A 25,268-nucleotide genomic window follows, 5' to 3' on the forward strand; every position below is an offset into this window, starting at 1 on the left:
CCATATTCATTGAGGGGTTTGACCCCCGGTTTACATTCTTCTTTCCATTTCATTTTCTGCATTCTTCTGAATGGTTTCCATATGCAAGCAGAGGTCCTATCCAACCCCCTAGTTACCCTATTTATTTGATCTTCAAACCTAATCACTTTCTTGGGGTTGAAACCATGCAACTCAGATTGGTACTTGAACCCACATGCTGGGACTCAAACCCAGCCAAAACCCAGTTTGGGACTTGAACCCATGGTCTTTTAACTGAGATCGCACACCTGGTCTCAGGACTTAAGGAAGCTCAGGTTCTTAATGTCTCCTCACAGAAAGAATTCAGTGAGAGACAAAGTGATAGGTAAGAAGTGGATTTATTTAGAGAGAAACGTACTCCACAGACAGAGTGTGGGCCACCTCAGAAGGTGAGAGTGGCACCAGGGTATGGGATTGTCAGTTTTTATAGAGGTGGGTAATTTCATAGGCTAATGAGTGGGAGGAGTATTCCAACTATTTCGGGGAAGGGGTGGGGATTTGCAGAAATTGGGCCACTGCCCAATTTTTGACCTTTATGGTCGGCCTTGGAACTGTCATGGCACCTGTGGGCGTGTCATTTAGCTTGCCAATGTGTTACAATGAATGTATACTGAGGCTTAAGGTCTAGTGGAAGTCGACTAGTCTGCCATCTTGGACCTATCTGGTTCTAATCAGTTTACGTCGTGTACTCAAGCTTTTAAAAGTTGTGCCCTGCCCCCTTCCCTCCTGTTTCAGGGTGATGGGAATATTCTAAAACTGTATCATGAGATGGTTGCACAACTTTATAAATTTACTACAAATCATTGATTGTTTCATACTTGAAATTATTGAATTTTGTGAAATGTAAAGTAAACCTCAGTAAAGCTACTAAAAATTAAAAGAAAAAAAAATCAAATCACTGTCACATCTACTGTGGTTCAATATACACTCCAAGACAGCACACAGGAAGTTACCATCTGAAAGTTCCCCAACCCAGGAGTGTTAATATCCAACAACCCCTTTATTCATCTAACTCCCTTCCCTCTGGCTTTCTCAGTCTCCTTCTCCCATGTATACATGGTCTTTGACTAAATTGAGACCTTTAGTTTCCCTCTCTTTCCCCTGTGTTGACTTCCTTCTCTATATTTTGGGCATTTTGAAGTTCATAACTTCCCATACTTCCTTTTTCTGCAGGCTTCCCAAACACTTCATTCCAAGTATTTCTTCTCCACTGTCCTGAAGATGCCAAAACCATCAATCTTCCTCTCACCCTATCAGCTCTTGTGTTGCTGAGCTTTATTGTTGGTACTAAAAGTGCATGCTTTCTAGTCTCTGCTGTTCTTTCAATGCAGAAAAAAAAAAAAAAAAAAAAAAAAGCATCCTTAGCTGCTTCTCCCATTTCTTGTCTGTCTTCCAGCTCCCACAAAGACAGTCTTTACCCCTCTCATCTTACTCCTTGCCTGACCTGGCTTTTTGTTAGCTGGCAACTCTGCTTTATGCTTGGGTGTCAAGTATCTACTCCTTATCATTATCTTATTTTTCTGTTGGACGGAGTAGCCAATAATCTGGATCCGAAGCATCCCATCTCCAAAGGTCTTTTGCTCCATTAATTATCTCTTTATGTGTTGGATTCTTTCTTGTGGTATATAAATGTGCTCATCTCTTCCACTCAGTGACGGGTGGAGTGGGGGAATCCCTCCTTGACACCAGTCATTGTAACACAAACTCTTTTTTTTGCTCTTGTTTGCTTAATCAAATTTCTTGAAAGCAGAATATATATAGTCACTTCATTTGCTCACAAATCTCTTTTCACTTTCCGAGAATGTGACCCTGTACCCAAAATATCCCCAAATTTTCTCTGGGGACTTTGTGCCTCAAATACTTCTCAGCCACTTTTTTCAGTATAATCACTCCACATTAAGGAGCATTTAATACACTGCTTTGTGGCTTCCTGATCGTCTGTATCGCTTGACAAACACACAGCAACCATGTTTTGTCAAAATTATAGCTTGTCTGTAGCACAATGCCTATGTCATAGCAGGTGCTTGAATAACACTAGGATGGATGACTAGACTACTACAGAAAATGAACCTAAAGCGTATTATTCCTATGAATTCATAGAACTCTATCACTGAAAGGGTGTTATGATTATTTAACTTCCCAATTCTCTAAGATACCCTATAAGTCTTACCTCTGTTAACTACTTACTAGTAACCTAATAAAGTTGTTTCCCTTAATTTTCTCATAGGGAAAATCGAAAGATTGGAATAGACGGTAGTTCCAAGCTGTTTTGAAATGAGCTTATTCTAAATACAATTTTCAAGCACACAAACTACATGCCACATGTATAAGTGAATGCTAGTAGTTGCCTGGGGCAAGGTCAAGGTGTGGTTACTTACTTAGTCTCAATCCCTATCTTTGGAGCTACTGAGCAGGTGTCAATGAATGGATGAATGAGTAGAAGCTAGATTTGATGCCAATTCAGGACAGCTCCAGTTTTTCATGTTGTGAGTTGCAGATAGGGAGATAAATTTGTAAACCCTTCCTGATTCTGTGAGAGAATGAGAATGATAAGGAGAGGAGTCGGATATCCTAAAACAATATTGCAGTAAAATATGTTCCAAAGAAGGTTTAATTTTATACAAATACACCAAAACATAAAAGTAAAATCGATATATTTTTTAAAATGTGCTGCACTGTTTTAGGCTAAATCTGACTTCCTTTTTCCCCCTCTGCATATTGGACACTGTTCCATTTTTACTGCTCAGGCTATCACTTTCCTAAAGCAGTTGAATAAGCCCGAGAGGACAAAGGTATCACCCTGAAGGGCGTGAGCTTTGCGGTAGGGAAGCTGTTGGAATTCTATTCTGTTGACTCAGTGTCTCCTCAGATCAGATGAGTGAGAGAAGCTGAGCCTGTCAGCAGATTTTCTCCGACTGTGCATGCTCAAGCCACATCAAGCAGGTCAATAGTATCTCCAGCCTTTCCTGTTCACGGACAATATCTCCAACTCGAAGGGTAAAACTGAAGACTGCATCCAGTGATCTGCAGCAAGGCTCTGACTTTTAAGTAGGGATTGTTACAGAAGAGTGTGTGTGTGGCCTAAGACAACTGTGGGATAGTTAATAGGGTTGATGCTCTGTAAGGGAACACAAAACATCTAACCCCATCATGTAAAAAGAATCATACCCAAATGCACAATGCCTAAAAATACAAGGCTTTAAGTGTTAATAAACCTTATGCCCTGAAAGTTCCTGAAGCTTCTGTGAAAATGAAACTATGTTCAAATGCTATATCCTGTGAAGTAGAAATGGATCTGGTAAGTTTCGGAAGAAATTTCAACAGTGAAAAAAGGTGACATAACCTTCCATAAGACTTTCTGTTTAACCTTTAGTTAATCAAATAAGTAAATTGACACTGTTTTCCTAGCTTTCAAATTGTATAGGACTTCATTGTACTTTTCAAGTTCAATATTGGGTCTGAGACTCTGTGGAAAGGGTCCATAAAATAAAGAATACAAAGTTGATTGTGGCTGCACCTATTAAGTTGGTCTCTTAAAGGGTCACTTCTCCTTTTTAGACAGAATTCATTTAAATGTTTCAAAAAATAGAATTCTATACTTACTAAAAATTTCTAAAGAGGAAGACACCAGGATTTCCTACCATTAATAAATAGTAACTGTTTAAAAGCCTTAATTCACAGGAAAATACTTCATTTTTCTACCTTCACTGGAGTAAAATGAATCATCATTTGTTGCACGATAACTTTTACATCTTTAAGAAACAGTTTCCTATTACCGTTTTTTTCCCCTCAGAGGTCCCCACTTCCATAATGTGTTTTGGGATTTTTTTGAGATATAATTGTTATATAACATTATATTAGTTTCAGGTATATAATATAATGATTTGATATTTGTTTATATTGTGAAATGATCACCACAGTAAGTCTAATTAAAATCCATTACCACACATAGTTACAAATTCTTTTTTCTTGTTATGAGAACTTTTAAGATCTACTCTCAACAACTTTAAAATATATAATACAGAATTATTAACTATAGTCATGATGCTGTACATTACTAAGATTTTTTAATAACTGAAAGTTTGTGCATTTTGACCCCCTTTATATACTGGGTGTTTCTTAATCAACTTCTCTGATTATAAGATAAAAAAGACACAACCAGATGTGAAAGCCTGGCTATTTTCCATTCATATTCACTGTCCCATAATTATTTATTATTCTATGTGCTATATTCACTTCTTGGGTTTTTTCTCCCCACTAAATGGAGTACTTTGAATTTCACCTGTTGGGTTTCATTTCCAATAGGTGCTTTAGTTTATTAAAGTAATTTTGAGTTCTGAAATGCTAACTACATTATAATGCAACAGAATAAGACTCATGCCAAAAAAGTAGTGTCAAAGCACTGTGAAAATTCAAAGAAGGGAAAGTTAATTTCTATCTATGGGGATCAGGGTAAGCTTCACAGAAGAGTAAAATTTCGGCTAGAAGAGACAGAATTTGTTGGGCAACATAGTTGTTGGGAGAAAACACTGTAATAAGAATGCAGGCACATATACAAAGGTATGAGAATGCTGGGTATTTAGAGGAAAAAGTAAATTGTTCAGTTTGCCATAAATATAAAATGCATAGGTTAAAGAGATTGGAATGGAAGATTATTGACATTTTATTATCAGAAATATAAAAATATATTTCCTCCAGTTCTCATTTACATAAAGAAAATACGTAAAATACAATCCCTGTTTAGTTTTCTGAGACAAACACTCAGGAAAATTGTATTTGAAATAAGTTCTGATTATTTATAACAGGACAAACATTTTGGCACTACCTCTTTTAGAGTATGAGGAAAATTATGTAGAATTCTTCAGGACACTTAGGAAAGCAATAAAATATTTAACAATCCACTTGTGTTTGGGTACCTACAACATTCATATAACTTGCATCTCTTGCTGATAGTGGTCTATTCAGTTTAGGTATCTAGTTTAAGGATCAGAAGACAATTAACATTTAATAACAAGCTCAAATGGCTTACCTGATATTGCTTCTATGTTATTAGCTGCTTGTTTCAACTACTTTACATTAATACTGCTAAATCAAAACAAAGGTTACTAAACAAGTAAAAATTAGCACAAAGGTGCTTTAAAAAATCTGTAATATGATTTTTCCTTATGTAATTCTTTTCAAGGTTACAAAAGTGAGCAATTTTTCTTAAAATGTAACTGCTCTGTAATGATGTAAATACCTTTTGGATTAAGTCATTTTTAATGAATGTAAAGGGAAACTTCTATTAAGATGTACGGAAACTGTCTACCATATAGAGAAACCTATATCTAAAACCTATTTAGTTAATTTTTTGTTCTCATTTTTACATGCTGGGATCCACTTTAAAATTAATTTTGTTTTGTAACCTTTTTTGCTCATTCTAATAATAAGAAACACCCTGATGAATGAAAGACGGTATCAATATGTTTAAAATAGCCTAGAACTTCCTTATCTATGTCCCAAATGCCTTTTCTTCCATTTTCCTATGCAAGATTTATTGCCAAAAACAAAAATCAGCTTGCTTTCACTGAATTTTAAATTCCAAAAGGAAGCAAAACACATGCTAACTCGAAAATGAAAATGCCATCATATTAAGGTAGTGGATCTCTTAGACAAAAGGTGTATTCAAGTTCTGTTTCTATTTAAAGATGATGGAAAAAGAGCACATGCCAGCCTGTACTGTATGTGAGAGCTTTCCTATTGAACACCATTACTATTGGGTTGATATTATCTTGAAAATCCAAGAAGTAAAAGATACACTTTACTTGAGTATATGAATTTTGAATATAGCATGAACTAGAGATAATTTTTGCTTAACTAAAGAGATCGGGCCATAAGAGTGTTTTAGTTTGTTATATTGCCAACTTTTCTTCCTAGGTGATATAAAAATTTGAGCCAGCAAAAAGAAGCAGCTGCCTTCCTGAATGATTCTTTGTAATGAATGTTCTACTAAAAAGTAAGTGACCAGTTGTTGTTTTTTTAACATCTTTATTGGAGTATAATTGCTTTACAATGGTGTGTTAGTTTCTGCTTTATAACAAAGTGAATCAATTATACATATACATATGTTCCCATATCTCTTCCCTCTTGCGTCTCCCTCCCTCCCACCCTCCCTATCCCACCCCTCTAGGTAGTCACAAAGCACAGAGCTGATCTCCCTGTACTATACAGCTGCTTCCCACTAGCTATCTATTATATGTTTGGTAGTGTATATATGTCCATGCCACTCTCTCACTTTGTCCCAGCTTACCCTTCCCCCTCCCCGTATCCTCAAGTCCATTCTCTAGTAGGTCTGCGTCTTTATTCCCATCTTGATCCTAGTTTCTTCATGACCATTTTTTTTAGATTCCATATAGATGTGTTAGCATACGATATTTATTTTTCTCTTTCTGACTTACTTCACTCTGTATGACAGTCCCTAGGTCCATCCACCTCACTACAAATAACCCAATTTCGTTTCTTTTTATGGCTGAGTGATATTCCATTTTATATATGTGCCATATCTTCTTTATCCATTCATCCATTGATGGACACTTAAGTTGCTTCCATGTCCTGGCTATTGTAAATAGAGCTGCAATGAACATTGTGGTACATGACTCGTTTTGAATTATGGTTTTCTCAGGGTATATGCCCAGTAGTGGGATTGCTGAGTCATATGGTAGTTCTATTTTTAGTTTTTTAAGGAACCTCCATACTGTTCTCCATAGTGGCTGTATCAATTTACATTCCCACCAACAGTGCAAGAGGGTTCCCTTTTCTCCACACCCTCTTCAGCATTTATTGTTTCTAAATTTTTTGATGATGGCCATTCTGACCGGTGTGAGATGATATCTCATTGTAGTTTTGATTTGCATTTCTCTAATGATTAATGATGTTGAGCATTCTTTCATGTGTTTGTTGGCAATCTGTATATCTTCTTTGGAGAAATGTCTATTTAGGTCTTCTGCCCATTTTTGGATTGGGTTGTTCATTTTTTTGATGTTGAGCTGCATGAGCTGCTTGTAAATTTTGGAGATTAATCCTTTGCTTCACTTGCAAATATTTTCTCCCATTCTGAGGGTTGTCTTTTGGTCTTGATTATGGTTTCCTTTGCTGTGCAAAAGGTTTGAAGTTTCATTAGGTCCCATTTGTTTATTTTTGTTTTTATTTTCATTTCTCTAGGAGGTGGGTCAAAAAGGATCTTGCTGTAATTTATGTCATAGAGTGTTCTGCCTATGTTTTCCTCTAAGAGTTTGATAGTGTCTGGCCTTACATTTAGAAGTGACCAGTTTTGATGCAACAATCTTAAGCAGAAACAGAATAACACCTGCTTCTTATCAAAATTAGAAAATGAGAATCATTATAAAAGATCTGAGCCATTCATTTATTTACTTAAAAATTATTGAACATCTGCTATGTGCCTGGCATTTTTCTTAGCCGTAAGCCGTGAATTTGAGAACATGACGACTTCGTTACATAATAGAGTAACTACTGTTACATTTTCACTTATAGGATGAAACATTTAAGAAAAGTAGCCTATAAGTAAAAATGGCCAATGATCTATAATCAATTTTCCCTTGAGTAATTACATTTATTAATTTTGTTAATATAGTTACAGTCAAACCATCACTTTCAGGTACATATTTGATCATTTCAAAGTACAAAGAAAGGTTGTTTAATATCAGAGATACAGTTGTTAAAGTTATTAATACAATTCTGTCAACTGAACAATGCCTAAAATCTGACATTTCAGCACACAGGTCTTACTACTCTAAAAACATCAGTTATAGCTAATAGATCTAAAGGATAGCTTTTCAAAGTTTCACTTTCCTCAGCATATTCAAGTTATCATTAAAAGCAAAATAGCTGTTTGTCTATACAGATGTATCTCTAATTTGTGACAAACAAGACTGGTAGTCACAGTAGTTATTAAAGCCAAATCAGAAGAACAATTATTGATCACCTAATCAAAAACAAGGGTATTTCTTTATAAAAGGATTAATGATGGCCTTTGAAACAAGTTAAATAGGTCTTACATAAATAAATGGTAATAAAGGTAGATGAGTGAGTAAATATAATTTCAGAGATCCAATTAAGAGATTGGACTATGGGCAGTTTCAGGTTCGTACCCCAGTGCCTCAACTTAATTGCTGTCTGTCCTCGGAAAAACTATTTACCCCTCTGTACCTGAGTTTTATCAACGCTCGGTCATCCTGGATTTAAGAATTCTGAAGGAGAAAATGGCACTTATATATGGGTTGCTGGTTTAGGGCATATATTGCATCCTGTAGGAGCATATCTGAAATTTATAGGGATTATTCCTCCTCAGATGTCTAATACAGACCTTTTTCCAATATTTTAATCTTGGTTTTTCCATTTTGCTGTCTCCCAACTGGTACAACTGCTGAACATGAGTAGGCTATTCTACCAAATGAAGTAGATTAATACTAGGTATTGGGGAATTTAGTAAGTCTACCAAATTCCATGGGTGTGAGCCCATTGCTGCACTTCTTCTGTAAAAGATTGGCTTGGTTATCTGATGTTGCTGAGATACAATGGCAAGTGGATGAGGCTTTCTATAAGTCCACAGATGGTATTGCTGGCAGGAGGACTATCGATGGAGATTGCCTATTGACAGCCAGAATCCATGACCATCTCAGTAAGGCCATTTCTCTGTCCCTTCTGTATTAGAAAAGATCCAGTACAATCAGTCATTCACCCGAGGTCTAGCTGGTTCCCCTGGGGTATCGTTTCTGCTGTTTGCAGGCTGAGCACTTAGCCCTGACTACAACCATATCAATCTTGATGAACAAGTGTCTATGTTCTTGAGCCCATGAATAGCATATATCTCTGCCACCATAAGCACTTCTTCCCCAAACTTTAGGACTCATTAAGCAATACAAGGGTGGTTGGGGAAAAAGGATTAACATTTACAGGATGGTTCATTTTGTACATTTAATTTGAGATCTTCACACACATGCACTGATCAGAACTCAACTGAAGACTTTTGTGGGTTTCTCAGCAGGTCTCGTGGCATGCTTTCTACGTCTATCTACTCTTCCGTCTCCTTCGGCGTGAATTCTAGACCTCTTGCTGCCTCTGCAGTTAGACTCCCAGTTTTATCTCTTAAACTCAGACTGCTGGAGTCTTCTCCTGGTTTCCCACTCTGCGGTATGGAAATTCTCTTCAGGCAGTAACCTAGAGTAATCATAAGGCTTACCTTATTTGTTGCCCCATTGTCAGGAATCAGTGTCCTGAAGTTTCTCATGTTCAATGTCTGAAAAACATTATTATTTATTTTAGAAGTTTCAGGTGGTATGGTAAATCCAGTCCCTGTTACTCTTTCTTTGGAAGCAGAAATTTCCCACCTTTCCCCCCCCACCCCATATTTGCATGTATATCATTGGCCATCCTTTTATTTTTAACGCATCTGTCCAGAGTAATTTTTGTGTGTGAATAACAGTTATGTCTGGCACTTTCATTCAGTCTGAGAATCTCTGCTTTATACTTGTATTTAGACTATTTATATTTAATATAATTATTATTAGATTTAAATCTACTATCTGGCTGTTGTCTTATTCTTTGCTCCTTTTTTATCTTTGCTTCACTTTTAGATTTAATATATTTTATAGTTCCATTTTATCATTACAAGTGGCTCCCTTTATCTTTTTTATTTTTCAGTGGTTGCTCAATAGCTGACATTATAATAACTGTACATTATCTATTTTCATGTAATATTACTTCACTTAGAAGTGATAAGAACCTCATAATAGTATATTTTTAATTTTCTCCTATATTGTGGTATCATTGTCATACTTTTTATTTCTACAAATGTTATAGAGTGCACAGTAAATTTTTAATATTTAATATTTGTGTGTATGTGTGTATAGATTCCAGTTTCACTCTGGTAACATTTTCCTGTTCCCTAAGTGTTACAGACTGAATTGTGTCCCTCCCTGCTCATTTCATATGTGAAGTCCTAGCCCCCAAAACATCTCAGAATGTGACTGTATTTGTGCACACACAGCGAAAAGACCATGTTAGAACACAGTGAGAAAGTAACATCTGCAAGCAAAAGGGAAATGCCTCAGGAGAAAACAAACATACTGATACCTTGATCTAGGACTTCCAGCCTCCAAAACTGAAAAAATGAATTTCTGTTGATTAAGCCACCCAGTCTATGGTATTTTGTTATGGCAACCCTAGTAAACTCATATACTAAGGAACTTTCTATAATATGTTGTAGTGCATATGTGCTAGAGGTTAATTCTTACAACTTTTGTTTGTATGAAGAATGTTTTATTTCCACTTCATTTTTTTTTTTACATCTTTATTGGAGTATAATTGCTTTACAATGGTGTGTTAGTTTCTGCTTTATAACAAAGTGAATCAGTTATACATATACATATGTTCCCATATCTCTTCCCTCTTGCGTCTCCCTCCCTCCCACCCTCCCTATCCCACCCCTCCAGGCGGTCACAAAGTCCACTTCATTTTTGAAATATATTTTTCTGGTTAAAGAATTCTGGGTGAAAAATTTTTATTTTCTTTTTTTCCTTAAATATTTTAAAATTATTTTTCATTTTCTTTTGCTTGCATGGTTTTTGATTATCTGTGTTTTCTCTGTATGAAATGATTTTTCCCTCTGGCTGCTTTTAAGAGTTTCTGTTCAATACTGGTTTTAAGCAATTTGTGATGGGCCTTGGTGGAGTTTTCTTTGTGTTAATAATACTTGGGGTGTGTTGAACTTCTTGAACCTATGGGTTTATATTTTGTTTCAAATTTAGAAAATTTTGAGCATTATTTCTTCAACTATCTTTCCCATGTGTTCCTCCTTTAATAGAACTCCAATTATATTTACATTAGATTACTTGATATTGTCCACATGTCACTGATGCTCTGTTTAATCCCTGAAGTTACATTTTTCTTTCTTGCTTCACTTTGAAATGTTTCTATGCTATATCTTCAACATCATTAATATTTTCTTCTGCATTGTCTAATCTGCTATTAATATATTCCTACTTTGGATCTTTTTACATCTTCCATTTATCTTCTTATTATAATTCTATTTCCCTTACTTTCTTGAACATATGGTGCATATTTATAACAGCAGCCTTAGTATCCTTATGTTTTAATTGTATTGCCTAAGTTTTTGTGGGTTTTCCATTGAGTTTTCTTCTCTGCAAGTTATTAATCATATATTCTTTCTTCTTTTAATACCTGTTAATTTTTTATTGGATGAATTACATTGTATATGGTGTGACTCTGCTGTCAGGTGAAAACTCCCAATATCCCCAGTCTGTTGTGCTCCAGAAATTAATTGCCTGTTGCTTCCTGGTGATTCTTTGGTCTTGGGTAGTTTCTTCTTGTGAATAGACAAATCAGTGCTTATGCACAGACTCAAGGAAACCCTTATGCAAAGCTCCAGAGCTCTCTTTGCAAGACGTATAAAATGTGCTTCTGGCCTTCAACAAATTTAGAATGTGGTGGGAGAAAGTTAAGAGATCTACTTGAATAACTATAATACCATGTGTGCAGTGTTTTTTTTATCAGTGTACAAGCAAATCAATTTATTATGTCCACCTAAAATCAATAATCCCTGGATGATAGTAATGATAAACACTAATTTAGTACTTACTCTATGCCAAGAGCTAAGTGTGTCACATTCAACTCCTATCCTTACAAGAACTCTATGATATGTACTGATTTTGCAGAAGGGGAACCTGAGGTCTGTGGGAAGGTAACAACTTGGCCAAGTCACATAGTAAGTGAGAGCCAAGATCTTAAACAGTCTGATTCCAGAGTCAATGTGCTTAATTAATAGTTTGCCTTCAAAGATACTTACTCATACAGACCAAATAGAAGATACAACCTAAGAGCCTTACCTTACTAACTAAAGAATTTGAATTTAAATGTTGTCTTCAAAAATGGCTTGCGGGCTTCCCTGGTGCCGCAGTGGTTGAGAGTCTGCCTGCCAATGCAGGGGATACGGGTTCGTGCCCTGGTCCGGGAGGATCCCACGTGCCGCAGAGCAACTGGACCCGTGAGCCACAACTGCTGAGCCTGCGCGTCAGGAGCCTGTGCTCCACAACAAGAGAGGCCATGATAGTGAGAGGCCTGCGCACTGCGATGAAGAGTGGCCCCCCTGCTCGCAGCAACTAGAGAAAACCCTCGCACAGAAACGAAGACCCAACACAGCCAAAAATAAATATACATAAAAGAACAGCTTCTATTGCTTTAAAAAAAACCAAAAAAAACAAAAAATGCCTTGCAAACTTTATCGTACCATACAGAGTGGTATTGGTATCCATTAAGATTGAGTTCAGTTGACAGTAATAGAAACTCTACCCAGAGTGGCTTAAACCAAAAATAGGATGATTTTTTAACATAACAAATTCCAGAGGACAAAAGACCAGAGTTGATATTGTGGCTTAAGGATGTCAACAGGAACCCAGGCTCTTTGTGTGTCTCTTTTTAATTTTTGTGATATTTACCCTTGTGGTCTGAAGATGACTCTTGTATCTCAAAGCATGCTTCTGTGTATGCAAGGGAAGAACAACAGAGGGAAACAGACAAAAAATGAGGCCAAGAGAACTGGCTCACTTAACGGCTTTCCCTGCAGCTCCACAGTATGAATTCTGCTTGTATCTCTGCTTAGAAATCCATCACAGTAGACACTTCTAGCTTCAAGGGAAGCAGAGAAATGTGTCTTTTTCTTTTTCTTTTTCTTTTTACTAGGTGCATTGCTTCCCTATTCAAGTAGGGGAGAAGGAAAGAAAATTGGGAGAAGGCAATCAGTAATACCTCTACACAATGATTCTATATTCAGCAACCTTATCCTGTATTCTTAAGTTTTGCCAAGCATTTTTGGGAGTGTGCAGTTATCTGTACCAGTTGATTGCTTTCTTTTTAAAATTGTGGTCCAAAGTAATACATTTTACTTTGCAACAGTTTGTATTTTATCTCCAAAGAATGAGGCCACTGATTTAATTGAGAGGGTGTGACTAAAGAGAAAATTTAGGTCTTAAACACACTTCACGGGCTTCCCTGGTGGCGCAGTGGTTGAGAGTCCGCCTGCCGATGCAGGGGACACGGGTTCGTGCGCTGATCCGGGAAGATCCCACATGCCACGGAGCGGCTGGGCCCGTGAGTCATGGCCACTGAGCCTGTGCGTCCGGAGCCTGTGCTCCACAACGGGAGAGGCCACGACAGTGAGAGGCCCACATACCGCAAAAAAAAAAAAACACACTTCACCCTAAGTGTACTTGGATAATCCCATTGGCAGCTAAAAACCAGAGTGGTTAAAAGGAAAAATCTGTTGCATTTGGCAAATTAACACTTAATTGAACATTTGGCTTGAAACTTTTGCATAAAAGAAGCAGTCATAATCATTAGAGCCACACAAGGAGTTAGTTTATCAGTCACTTATTCCCATCTATCCACTGTTAAATCACTTTTCCTGAGATGATGCTCCTGGCCCACCTGCTTTTAATATTTTGACAGCCAGTTTTTCTTCAGCTTTATATCTCCCCGCCCAACACAAGAGTTCATGCAGTGATGAGATTCACTTCAGTGTCATGGAAAGAGCCATGTTTCATGACGCCATTTTCAGGAAGCTTATACAGTACTGACATAGTAGAAGGACTTGTAGGTGATAGATTAAAGAATATAGTTCTTCACACACACAGTACTGCATATAAGATAGATAACCAACAAGGACCTTCTGTATAGCACAAGGAACTCTACTCAGTACTTTGTGATAACCTATATGAGAAAAGAATCTAAAAAAAATGAATATATGTACATGTATAACTGCATCACTTTGCTGTACACCTGAAACTAACACAACATTGTAAATCAACTATACTCCAATAAAAAAAAGGAAAAAAAAATTTAGTTCTTGAACTAGTTGTAGATATTTGTTGCAGGTACAGTATTTACATAAGACCTTTTTTCTTAAACTTTGGACCTCATTAGAGAGCAAGGTATTTAAAACATTTTTAAATTCAGCTATAAGACTATTATGTGATTAGCTAATATGTATCAAGTAATTATTGACAGGTGCTGATCTAATTTAGAAGTGCTTTTTTTCATTATTAAAAGTTTAAACATTATTATAGAATGATAGAGTAGAAGTAGAAAGTAAACTTTTTTGTAGGTTGGGTTTTGGTAGTATACTCAATTAGCATGGGCTGATTGTTCCCTTCCCCAAGATCAACCCTAACAATATAAAGACATGTCAAAAACCTATGAAAAATAAAACAGTGAGTAATTTATGCGGAGAGAGTTTACTACTTAAAATGGTATGTGTGTGGAGGGGAATGATAGTAGCTATGGCCTGGGGAAGAAGGAGGCTGCAGCTGGTAATGGGAGGATAATTTAGGAAGAAGAGTTTGAGTTCTGCTTTTGAATATTTTATCCACCATGCTACTCGCTACCACCATCCTCATGGTGCCTTGGGCAGTTAAAATGTCTATGCCTCTCCTCAGGACGTAGTGGCAGAGGCTCAGTCATCTGATAACAGGAATACTTAGGGGTAAAATCTGACCAATGACACAGGCCCAGCTGGAGAGAGGAGTCAAAGACAGTGGGTACTGACTAGGCCAGAGCTAACTGTCCCACCTCTCCCCATCTAACTACCCAGCAGTGCTGCATCAAAAATTAAAAGAATGCCTCTGTTAGTGCTGCCTCTCCCTGGGAGCGATTGAAAGAGGCTGGGAGTAAAGCCCTGTCCCAAGGGTTGGTGGTGCATAGGACTGATGAACTGTGGTTTCCTGGTCCTGGGGCTCTCCACCCTGAGTCCTTCCCCCTATTCTCTCCTTCTGCCCATCTGGATTGTCATAGATTTAGGTCTTTCATGTTCCCCAAATATGCATTCTTGGACAGAGTAGCCAATATACCCAGAGGAACATGAGTTGACCATTCAAAATAAAGAGATGTCTAGGGAGTATATTTTTATTTCAAATTTTTAAAACATTAACTTTTTACAGTTATCAACAGAAACAGGTGTTTTTAAATAAAGAATTTTATTTATTTATTAGGCCATGCCCCATGGCTTGTGGGATCTTAGTTCCCTGACCAGGGATGGAACCCAGGCCCCCTGCAGTGGAAGCACAGAGTCCTAACCACTGGATTGCCAGAGAAGTTCCTAAATAGAGAATTTAAAGTAGGTATAATAAACACTCACGGTTTAGGGAGATAACAATATGAAAAGAATAGACACTATTAAGAAAATCAATTGGCAATATTAGATGTGAAAAATATTAGATATACAATATTAGATATGAAATGAAAAACATAGTAGATTTAAAAAAATAGAATGATGCAGACAAAAAAGAAATAAGAAAGCTGGAAGATCAAATTGAGCAATTCTCCCAGAAGAGAGTAGATAAGGAGAAAGGAAATGTTAACAAATATGGAACCTATATGGAGAAATATTAATATCCATATAACAGGGATCACAGAAAGGAAAAAAATGGGAGAAGTTAAATTTTTTTTTAAAATAATGAAGAGTAACTTCTCAGAACTAAAGAAAAATGAAAGGTCTCAGGTTAAAGAGATCCACTGTATACCAAAAGGAAATATAAAGAAAAGCTACATCTAGATATAGTAAAAATTAAGAGTATTGAAAAATTCTAAAGTTTTCTGTAGAAAAAGAGATCACATTTAAAGGAAAAAAAGGAGATGCAAGAAAACAATGGAGTAATACCTTTAAAATATTAAAGAAAAAGAACTTTCAATCTAGAATTTATATCCAACCAAACTATCACTTGAAAGTGAGGGTACTGTTAAAACCTTGTTAAACATAAAAGGACTAGGAAGATTTGCCTCACAAAAATTCACATTAAAAACACTTTTGAGGGCTTCCCTGGTGGTGCAGTGGTTGAGAGTCCGCCTGCCGATGCAGGGGACATGGGTTCGTGCCCCGGTCTGGGAAGATCCCACATGCCGCGGAGCGGCTGGGCCCGTGAGCCGTGGCCGCTGAGCCTGCGCGTCCAGAGCCTGTGCTCCGCAACGGGAGAGGCCACAACAGTGAGAGGCCCGCATACCGCAAAAAAAAAAACAAACAAAAAACCACTTTTGAGGAAGTACTCAATATGAAGAGAAAAAAGTCTCAGAGATGCTCTAAGAAATATGCTAACTAAAATGATTAAATAGCTAGATAAAATTCATAATTAAAAAAATAAGACCAAAAAAGAGAAACAGTAAACCCATAAGAACTCGTAAGAACCCAGAAACAAAATTCTGGACAACCATCAAGATGAGTGTTGGGAAATGAGAGACCAACATAATATAAACATAAACATAAGAGAATGTTTTTGTATTTTTAGAGAGAATATTTAGATTTTTTAATACAAAGAAAGCAGTAAGAAGAGTTTAAAAAGAAATGTAAGGTGTGAGACAAATTATAAACTAAGATTGGCAAAACCAATCTAAATATACCAAAATTCAAAATACATGTTAATAAACTAAACTTGCCAGTTAAAAGACAGTAATCACCCACTGGGAAAACTAATGCAGCTAAATGCAGGGTGTTGGGTTGCCTTGTGTCTTGCCATAACAAACAAAGTCCAAATCTCAGTGGCTTAATATTTTTTTCTTACATTAAAATCCAAAGTAGATCTTTAGAGAGTGGAGGGAGAGGGTTGAGAAAGGAGCAGCTGGAGGAAAGTTGTGTCCATACAGTTATTCTGGGCCCAGGTTCCATTCAGTTACGTGGAATTCTCCAGCGACCCTTCTGTTTCCGGCCAGCAGGCAGGCAGAAAACAGACAGCATGCAGGCTACCAAGGGAGATGTTAGGGCAGTTTGTAGTGGCTTACATTCTGCTTGCTCACATTCCATTGTCCTGAATTCATTTTCGCAGCCTTCTAACTTCAGGGGAGACTGAAATATGGTCAGTTTTTATGCTAAGGAGTAAAAGAAAATGTTTGAACTGTTCTCTATGCCTGATCTGCTCTTCTGGTCCTCAAATATGTTTCTCCCTTCCTTCCAGAGAACACCCAAAAAAGAATCCCAGATTCCTTCCAGTTGCTACAACTATCATAAAGTCCAGGATATCTAGATGATAAACAGCTTTCTCCCTCAGATGCACCTGCAGTTCTTCTTGGTCCAGAAGTTATGAACTAAAATAACAGGTTACCTACTGCCACCAAAACACACACCTAATGTGTAGTGAAGAAAAATGGTCAGAAATCACAATAAAATTCTTATTTGGCAAATGAGAAATATGTCAGACAAATTATCCTGAAAAAGCAGATATGGTTATATTAATATCAAACAAAAAACTAAGACAAAAAGCACTATGAGGAATAGAGACAGTTACTACATTTAGAGAAAATGTATAACATCTCTCACCAATATAACATCTCTAAACAGATATGCATCTAATAAAAATAGTCCCAAAACATATGAGGATTAATGGGTTAAACTAAAGGAAGTAATTGCAAATCTACTTTCATGTTGAAAGATTTCAGATACATCTCAATTATTGATAGGCTACACAGATGAAAACATTAACAAGGATTTAGAAAATCTCAACTATACAATAAGCTTGACCTAATAGACATATATCAAAATTTACATCTAGCAATGAGAATACATGTCCTTCTCGACCACACATAGAAATTTTAAAAAAATCATACACTAGGACATAAAATAAGCCTCAACAATTTTCAATGAATAGATAATGTGCAGACTGCTCTCTTTGACTGCAAAGGCAATTAAGCTAGAATTTAGTGACCAGATAAATTAAAAATCCCATACATTTAGAAATATAGAAACACTTGTAAATAATACATAGGTTAAATATGAAATCATTCTGGAATGAAATCATTCTAGAAACTAGAAAGTAGCTAAAACTGCAACAAAACAGCAAAAGCAGTACATTGAAGAAAATTTACTGGTTTATATTAAGAGAGAAAAGGTGAAAAGTCCAACTTAGGAAATTATAAAAAGAAAAATATAAAACCAAAAACCTTAGGTGAGCCAGATATGCTTACTTTAGTATAGCTCTATATTATTGGACTATTGAAGTGTGAGAAAGCCATGAAATGCCTTTCAAGAGGCATTAAAGTACAACTAATTAACGTTAATAAATTATAGTTGAATCATTAACCTTGTGAACTGCAAGGTCAGACAATCCTCATGGAATTTCAGGACAAAAACCCTAAAGGGAAAGATTATTTTGTTATGCTGTTATGTAGAAATAAACTATGATAAAAACAAGAGAGAGAAGGGATTTTTCCATCAGATTTTTTTTTGGACAGCCAAATAAAAGCATACTCTAAAAATTACCGTTATAAATTTCAACTAATGTTGAAGTTAGAAAAATTCCTGTATAGAGTGACTGCATTAATTCTCTCACTTCATCTTCACAAGTGCTGAGAAAGCAAAGGAAGTATGGACATACTGGATAATTTCTACTATTCCATTAGATCCACTCATTTAAAATTAAGTGGAAATACAGTAAGTCCCCTACATACGAACGAGTTCTGTTCCGAGAGCACATTCCTAAGTCCAATTTGTTCATAAATCCAACAAACACAGTCTTTATCGCTTGGCACTTCTTACCAGTACCAGCTACATCACTGTTGCTTTTATGCTTGCTTCCGGACATCCTGGGCTTGAAATAAAGATGCCATACTACTGTACTCTAGACAGTACTGTACAGTAGAGTACACAAAAGCACAACCACTTGTAGAGGATGCACACAAAACACAGCCACTTGTAGAGGGTGCAAGTGACAATGTACACCAAACACATGAACTAACTTGTGTGATTGGACATGTGAATGCACGTTCACATCTTTGAAAGTTCTCAACTTGAAGGTTCATATGTAGGGGACTTACTGTGCCCATATCTGTTATTTCTGTTTTTTTAGGTTTTCCCCCCATATTTGTTGTAAATTCTCACTGAGTGATGAAGGATTCAAGAGACACTGGGAAAAACATGGGCACAGGCCACTCTCAAATAGCCTTCAAGTTTGATCCAAGCCCTGATATTTCCCAGACAGGAAACCTTATGCAAGTCATATAACTTTTCTTAGGCTCATATAATCTTACTTTTATAGGCTTCCTTTAAAGTGGATGAAAGTGTAACCTGAATCAGCATTCTTTTGTGAAGTCAATTAAGTCAATTAATGTTTATTAAAGTTCTATGTTGCAGACAAGATAGCATGCAATGAAATATTGAATATTCTTGGCACGTGGTAGTTGTTTTATAAGTAGGAGTTATGAAATGATCATACTATTCTAATAATTCTCTGCATTTTAAGGAAACAATGTAAAACCATGTTCCTAAGGGAAAAAAATTCTAATTTTTTCTAAATATTATTTGCCAATCCATTAAAATATGAATTTTTTTTTACATCTTTATTGGAGTATAATTGCTTTACAATGGTCTGTTAATTTCTGCTTTATAACAAAGTGAATCAGTTATACATATACATATGTTCCCATATCTCTTCCCTCTTGCGTCTCCCTCCCTCCCACCCTCCCTATCCCACCCCTCTAGGTGGTCACAAAGCACCGAGCTGACCTCCCTGTGCTATGTGTCTGCTTTCCACTAGCTATCTATTTTACGTTTGGTAGTGTATGTATGTCCATGCCACTCTCTCACAGCCTCCCCCTCCCCCTCCCCATATTCCCATGTCCACTCTCCAGTAGGTCTGTGTCTTTATTCCCATCCCACCCTAGGTTCTTCATGACATTTTTTTTCTTAAATTCCATATATATATGTTAGCATATGGTATTTGTCTTTCTCTTTCTGACTTACTTCACTCTGTATGACAGACTCTAGGTCCATCCACCTCACTACAAATAGCTCAATTTCGTTTCTTTTTATGGCTGAGTGATATTCCATTGTATATATGTGCCACATCTTCTTTATCCATTCATCCATTGATGGACACTTAGGTTGTTTCCATCTCCTGGCTATTGTAAATAGAGCTGCAATGAACATTGTGGTACATGACTCTTTTTGAATTATGGTTTTCTCAGGATATATGCCCAGTAGTGGGATTGCTGGGTCATATGGTAGTTCTATTTTTAGGGTTTTTTTGTTTGTTTGGTTGGTTTTTGCCGTACGCAGGCTTCTCACTGCTGTGGCCTCTCCCTCTGTGGAGTCAGGCTCTGGAGGCGCAGGCTCAGTGGCCATGGCTCATGGGCCCAGCTGCTCTGTGGCATGTAGGATCCTCCCAGACATGGGCATGAACCCACGTCCCCTGCACTGGCAGGCGGACTCCCAACCACTGCGCCACCAGGGAAACCCTATTTTTAGATTTTTAAGGGACCTCCATACTGTTCTCCATAGTGGCTGTACCAATTCACATTCCCACCAGCAGTGCAAGAGTGTTCCCTTTTCTCCACACCCTCTCCAGCATTTATTGTTTCTAGATATTTTGATGATGGCCATTCTGACTGGTGTGAGATGATATCTCATTGTAGTTTTGATTTGCATTTCTCTAATGATTAATGATGTTAAGCATTCTTTCATGTGTTTGTTGGCAATCTGTATATCTTCTTTGGAGAAATGTCTATTTAGGTCTTCTGCCCATTTTTTGATTGGGTTGCTTGTTTTTTTGTTATTGAGCTGCTTGTAAATTTTGGAGATTAATCCTTTGTCAGTTGCTTCATTTGCAAATATTTTCTCCCATTCTGAGAGTTGTCTTTTGGTCTTATTTATGGTTTCCTTTGCTGTGCGAAATCTTTGAAGTTTCATTAGGTCCCATTTGTTTATTTTTGTTTTTATTTCCATTTCTCTAGGAGGTGGGTCAAAAAGGATCTTGCTGTGATTTATGTCAGAGTGTTCTGCCTATGTTTTCCTCTAAGAGTTTGATAGTTTCTGGTCTTACATTTAGGTCTTTAATCCATTTTGAGCTTATTTTTGTGTATGGTGTTAGAGAGTGATCTAATCACATATTTTTACATGTACCTGTCCACTTTTCCCAGCACCACTTATTGAAGAGGCTGTCCTTTCACCACTATACATTCCTGCCTCCTTTATCAAAGACAAGGTGGCCATACGAGTGTGGGTTTATATCTGGGCTTTCTATCCTGTCGCATTTATCTATATTTCTGTTTTTGTGCCAGTACCATACTGTCTTGATTACTGTAGCTTTGTGGTATTGTCTGAAGTCAGGGAGCCTGATTCCTCCAGCTCTGTTTTTCGTTCTCAAGATTGCTTTGGCTATTCGGGGTCTTTTGTGTTTCCATACAAATTGTGAAAATTTTTTTTCTAGTTCTGTGAAAAATGCCAGTGGTATTTAATAGGGATTGCATTGAATCTGTAGATTGCTTTGGGTAGTAGTGTCATTTTCAAAATGTTGATTCTTCCAATCCAAGAACATGGTATATCTCTCCATCTATTTGTATCATCTTTAATTTCTTTCATCAGTGGCTTATAATTTTCTGCATACAGGTCTTTCTTCTCCTTAGGTAGGTTTATTCCTAGGTATTTTATTCGTTTTGTTGCAATGGTAAATGGGAGTGTTTTCTTGTTTCACTTTCAGATTTTTCATCATTAGTGTATAGGGATGCCAGAGATTTCTGTACATTAATTTTGTATCCTGCTACTTTACCACATTCATTGATTAGCTGTAGTAGTTTTCTGGTAGCATCTTTAGGATTCTCTATGTAGAGTATCATGTCATCTGCAAACAGTGACAGCTTTACTTCTTTTCCGATTTAGATTCCTTTTATTTCCTTTTCTTCTCTGATTGCTGTGGCTAAAACTTCCAAAACTATGTTGAATAAGAGTGGTGAGAGTGGGCAACCTTGACTTTTTCTTGATCTTAGTGGAAATGGTTTCAGTTTTTCACCATTGAGGACGATGTTGACTGTGGGTTTGTCATATATGGCCTTTATTATGTTGAGGAAAGTTCCCTCTATGCCTACGTTCTGCAGGGTTTTTATTATAAACGGGTGTTGAATTTTGTCATAAGCTTTCTCTGCATCTATTGAGATGACCATATGGTTTTTCTCCTTCAGTTTGTTAATATGGTGTATCACATTGATTGATTTGCATATATTGAAGAATCCTTGCATTTTGGAATAAACCCCACTTGATGATGGTGTATGATCCTTTTAATGTGTTGTTGGATTCTGTTTGCTAGTATTTTGTTGAGGATTTTTGCATCTATGTTCATCAGTGATATTGGCCTGTAGTTTTCCTTCTTTGTGACATCCCTGTCTGGTTTTGGTATCAGGGTGATGGTGGCCTCGTAGAATGAGTTTGCGAGTCTTCCTCCCTCTGCTATATTTTGGAAGAGTTTGGGAAGGATAGGCGTTAGCTCTTCACTAAATGTTTGATAGAATTCGCCTGTGAAGCCATCTGGTCCTGGGTTTTTGTTTGTTGGAAGATTTCTAATCACAGTTTCAATTTCAGTGCTTGTGATTAGTCAGTTCATATTTTCTATTTCTTCCTGATTCAGTCTTGGCAGGTGGTGCTTTTCTAAAAATTTGTCCATTTCTTCCACGTTGTCCATTTTATTGGCATAGAGTTGCTTGTAGTAATCTCTCATGATCTTTTGTATTTCTGCAGTGTCACTTGTTACTTCTCCTTTTTCATTTCTAATTCTATCGATTTGAGTCTTCTCCCTTTTTTTCTTGATGAGTCTGGCTAATGGTTTATCAATTTTGTTTATCTTCTCAAAGAACCAACTTTTAGTTTTATTGATCTTTGCTATTGTTTCCTTCATTTCTTTTTCATTTATTTCTCATCTGATCTTTATGATTTCTTTCATTCTGCTAACTTTGGGGGTTTTTTGTTCTCTTTCTCTAATTGCTTGAGGTGCAAGGTTAGATTGTTTATTCAACATGTTTCCTGTTTCTTAAGGTAGGATTGTATTGCTGTAAACTTCCCTCTTAGAAGTGCTTTTGCTGCATCCCATAGGTTGTGGGTCGTCCTGTCTCCATTGTCATTGGTTTCTAGGTATTTTTTGATTTCCTCTTTGATTTCTTCAGTGATCACTTCATTATTAAGTAGTGTATTGTTTAGCCTCCATGTGTTTGTATTTTTTACAGATCTTTTCCTGTAATTGATATCTAGTCTCATAGCGTTGTGGTCGGAAAAGATACTTGATACAATTTCAATTTTCTTAAATTTACCAAGGCTTGATTTGTGACCCAAGATATGATCTATCCTGAGAATGTTCCATGAGCACTTGAGAAAAATGTGTATTCTTTTGTTTTTGGATGGAATGTCCTATAAGTATCAATTAAGTCCATCTTCTTTAATGTATCATTTAAAGCTTGTGTTTCCTTATTTATTTTCATTTTGGATGATCTGTCCATTGGTGAAAGTGGGGTGTTAAAGTTCCCTACTATGAATGTGTTACTGTTGATTTCCCATTTTATGGCTGTTGGCATTTGCCTTATGTATTGAGGTGCTCCTTTGTTGGGTGCATAAATATTTATAATTGTTATATCTTCTTCTTGGATCGATCCCTTGATCATTATGTAGTGTCCTTCTTTGTCTCTTCTAATAGTCTTTATTTTTAAGTCTATTTTGTCTGATATAAGAATTGCTACTCCAGCTTTCTTTTGGTTTCCATTTGCATGGAATATCTTTTTCCATCCCCTCACTTTCAGTCTGTATGTGTCTCTAGGTCTGAAGTGGGTCTTTTGTAGACAGCATATATAAGGGTCTTGTTTTTGTATCCGTTCAGCCAGTCTGTGTCTTTTGGTGGGAGCATTTAATCCATTTAAATTTAAGGTAATTACTGATATGTATGTTCCTGTTCCCATTTTCTTAATTGTTTTGGGTTTGTTACTATAGGTCTTTTCCTTCTCTTGTGTTTCTTGCCTAGGGAAGATCCTTTAGCATTTGCTGTAAAGTTGGTTTGGTGGTGCTGAACTCTCTCAGCTTTTGCTTGTCTGTAAAGTTTTAATTTCTCCATCAAATCTGAATGAGATCCTTGCTGGATAGAGTAATCTTGGTTGTAGGTTTTTCTCCGTCATCACTTTAAATATGTTCTGCCAGTCCCTTCTGGCTTGCAGAGTTTCTGCTGAAAGATCAGCTGTTAACCTTATGGGGATTCCCTTGTGTGTTATTTGTTGTTTTTCCCTTGCTGCTTTTAATATTTGTTCTTTGTATTTAATTTTTGACAGTTTGATTAATATGTGTCTTGGCGTATTTCTCCTTGGATTTATCCTGTATGGGACTCTCTGTGCTTCCTGGACTTGATTAACTGTTTCCTTTCCCATATTAGGGAAGTTTTCAACTATCATCTCTTCAAATATTTTCTCAGTCCCTTTCTTTTTTTCTTCTTCTTCTGGAACCCCTATAATTCGAATGTTGGTGCGTTTAATGTTGTCCCAGAGGTCTCTGAGACTGTCCTCAGTTCTTTTCATTCTTTTTTCTTTATTCTGCTCTGCAGTAGTTATTTCCGCTATTTTTTCTTCCAGGTCACTTATCCATTCTTCTGCCTCAGTTATTCTGCTATTGATCCCTTCTAGAGTATTTTTAATTTCATTTATTGTGTTGTTCGTCATTGCTTTTTTCATCTTTAGTTCTTCTAGGTCCTTGTTAATTGTTTCTTGCATTTCCTCTATTCTATTTCCAAGATTTTGGATCATCTTTACTATCATTATTCTGAATTCTTTTTCAGGTAGACTGCCTATTTCCTCTTCATTTGTTAGGTCTGGTGGGTTTTTATCTTGCTCCTTCATCTGCGGTGTGTTTTTCTGTCTTCTCATTTTGCTTATGTTACTGTGTTTGGGGTCTCCTTTTTGCAGACTGCTGGTTCGTAGTTCCCGTTGTTTTTGGTGTCTGTCTCCAGTGGCTAAAGTTGGTTCAGTGGGTTGTGTAGGCTTCCTGGTGGAGGGGACTAGTGCCTGTGTTCTGGTGGATGAGGCTGGATCTTGTCTTTCTGGTGGGCAGGTCCACATCTGGTGGTGTGTTTTGGGGTGTCTGTGGACTTATTATGATTTTCGGGCACCTCTCTTTTAATGGGTGGGGTTGTATTCCTGTCTTGCTAGTTGTTTGGCATAGGGTGTCCAGCACTGTAGCTTGCTTGTCGTTGAGTGAAGCTGGGTGCTGGTGTTGAGATGGAGATCTCTGGGAGATTTTCACCATTTGATATTACGTGGATCTGGGAGGTCTCTTGTGGACCAGTGTCCTGAAGTTGGCTCTCCCACCTCAGAGGCCCAACACTAACTCCTGGCTGCAGCACCAAGAGCCTTTCATCCACACAGCTTTTGCGCTGCCCTAGTCTCGAAGCCCCTGCCTAAAA

General features: G+C 37.0%; 1 long non-coding RNA gene across 1 annotated transcript; it reads right to left on the bottom strand.

Moving 5' to 3' along the window:
- Positions 1-1,097: 1,097 nt before the first annotated feature.
- LOC113618715 (uncharacterized) lies at positions 1,098-18,943 on the bottom strand. The gene is made up of 3 exons (XR_003432091.1): positions 18,608-18,943; positions 7,445-7,449; positions 1,098-1,108 (listed from the first exon to the last, which is right to left on the bottom strand). It is a non-coding gene; the product is annotated as an uncharacterized LOC113618715 (long non-coding RNA).
- Positions 18,944-25,268: the final 6,325 nt, after the last annotated feature.

This window comes from Aethalodelphis obliquidens, unplaced genomic scaffold (assembly GCF_003676395.1).
Source record: "Aethalodelphis obliquidens isolate GAN/ISIS:26980383/991018 unplaced genomic scaffold, ASM367639v1 scaffold6, whole genome shotgun sequence".
NCBI classification, from domain to species: domain Eukaryota; kingdom Metazoa; phylum Chordata; class Mammalia; order Artiodactyla; family Delphinidae; genus Aethalodelphis; species Aethalodelphis obliquidens.